Here is a 2,404-nt window from a genome sequence, read left to right as displayed (position 1 = left end):
TATGACATATTGTTGATCGGAAATAATGTAGAATTATTCTACAAAGCATAAAGGAGTGTTTGAAAGGATTTTTTCAAAGAAAACCTCGGTGAAGCTTCTTACATATTGAGCATCAAGATCTATAGAGATAGATAAAGACGCTTGATAAGTTTTTTCAATGAGTACATACCTTGACAAGATTTTGAAGTAGTTCAAAATGAAACAATCAAAGAAAGAATTCTTGCCTGTATTACAAGGTGTGAAGTTGAGTAAGACTCAAAGCCCGACCACGGCAGAAAATAGAATGAGAATGAAAGTCATTCCCTATGCCTTGGCCATAGGTTCTATAAAGTATGCCATGCTGTGTACCAGACCTATTGTATACCCTACACTAATTTTGTCAAGGGAGTACAATAATGATCTAGAAGTAGATCACTGGACAGCGGTCAAAGTTATCCTTAGTGGAATAAGGATATGTTTCTCGATTATGGAGGTGACAAAAGGTTCGTCGTAAAAGGGTTACGTCGATACTCTTAGTCTTCATCTGGATGCATATTGAAAGTGGGAGCAATTAGCTAAAGTAGCTCCGTGCAGAGCATTGTAGACGTAGAAAATTGCAAAATACTTACGGATCTGAATATGGCAGACCTGTTGACTAAACTTCTCTCACAGGCAAAACATGATCACACCTTAGTACTCTTTGGGTGTTAATCACATAGCAATGTGAACTAGATTACTGACTCTAGTAAACCCTTTGGGTGTCTGTCACATATCGATGTGAACTATGGGTGTTAACCACATAAAGATGTGAACTATTGATGTTAGATCACATGGCGATGTGAACTAGATTATTGACTCTAGTGCAAGTGGGAGACTGAAGGAAATATGCCCTAGAGGCAATAATAAAGTTATTATTTATTTCCTTATTTCATGATAAATGTTTATTATTCATGCTAGAATTGTATTAACCGGAAACATAATACATGTGTGAATACATAGACAAACAGAGTGTCACTAGTATGCCTCTACTTGACTAGCTCGTTAATCAAAGATGGTTATGTTTCCTAACCATAGACATGTGTTGTCATTTGATTAACGGGATCACATCATTAGGAGAATGATGTGATTGACATGACCCATTCCATTAGCTTAGCACCCGATCGTTTAGTATGTTGCTATTGCTTTCTTCATGACTTATACATGTTCCTGTGACTATGAGATTATGCAACTCCCGTTTGTCGGAGGAACACTTTGTGTGCTACCAAACGTCACAACGTAACTGGGTGATTATAAAGGAGCTCTACAGGTGTCTCCAAAGGTACATGTTGGGTTGGCGTATTTCGAGATTAGGATTTGTCACTCTGATTGTCGGAGAGGTATCTCTGGGCCCTCTCGGTAATGCACATCACATAAGCCTTGCAAGCATTGCAACTAATGAGTTAGTTGCGAGATGATGTATTACGAAACGAGTAAAGAGACTTGCCGGTAATGAGATTGAACTAGGTATTGAGATACCGACGATCGAATCTCGGGCAAGTAACATACCGATGACAAAGGGAACAACGTATGTTGTTATGCGGTCTGACCGATAAAGATCTTCGTAGAATATGTGGGAGCCAATATGAGCATCCAGGTTCCACTATTGGTTATTGACCGGAGACGTGTCTCGGTCATGTCTACATTGTTCTCGAACCCGTAGGGTCTGCACGCTTAAGGTTTCGATGACAGTTATATTATGAGTTTATGAGTTTTGATGTACCGAAGGAGTTCGGAGTCCCGGATGAGATCGGGGACATGACGAGGAGTCTCGAAATGGTCGAGACGTAAAGATCGATATATTGGACGACTATATTCGGACATCGGAAAGGTTCTGAGTGGTTCGGATATTTTTCGAAGTACCGGGGAGTTACGGGAATATGGGAGAAGAAGTATATGGGCCTTATTGGGCTTTAGGGGAGAGGGAGAGGCAGGCCGCGCGCCCCCCAAGGCCTAGTCCGAATTGGACTAGGGGGAGGGGCTGCGCCCCCTCCTTCCTTCTCTTCTCTCTTCCCCTTCCTTGTCTCCTACTCCTACTACATGGAAGGACTCCTAGTTGGACTAGGAAAGGGGGAATCCTACTCCCGGTGGGAGTAGGACTCCCCTAGGGCGCGCCATAGAGAGGGCCGGCCTTCCCCTCCTCCACTCCTTTATATACGGGGGCAGGGGGCACCCCATAGACACACAAGTTGATCCACGTGATCATATTCTTAGCCGTGTGCGGTCCCCCCTTCCACCATAATCCTCGATAATATTGTAGCGGTGCTTAGGCGAAACCCTGCGACGGTAGTACATCAAGATCGTCACCACGCCGTCGTGCTGACGGAACTCTTCCCTGACACTTTGCTGGATCGGAGTCCGGGAATCGTCATCGAGCTGAACGTGTGCT

Source organism: Triticum urartu, chromosome 5A (assembly GCF_056163025.1).
Source record: "Triticum urartu cultivar PI428250 chromosome 5A, HENAU_Tu73, whole genome shotgun sequence".
Lineage (NCBI taxonomy): Eukaryota > Viridiplantae > Streptophyta > Magnoliopsida > Poales > Poaceae > Triticum > Triticum urartu.
Note: the sequence above shows the minus strand (reverse complement) of the source record.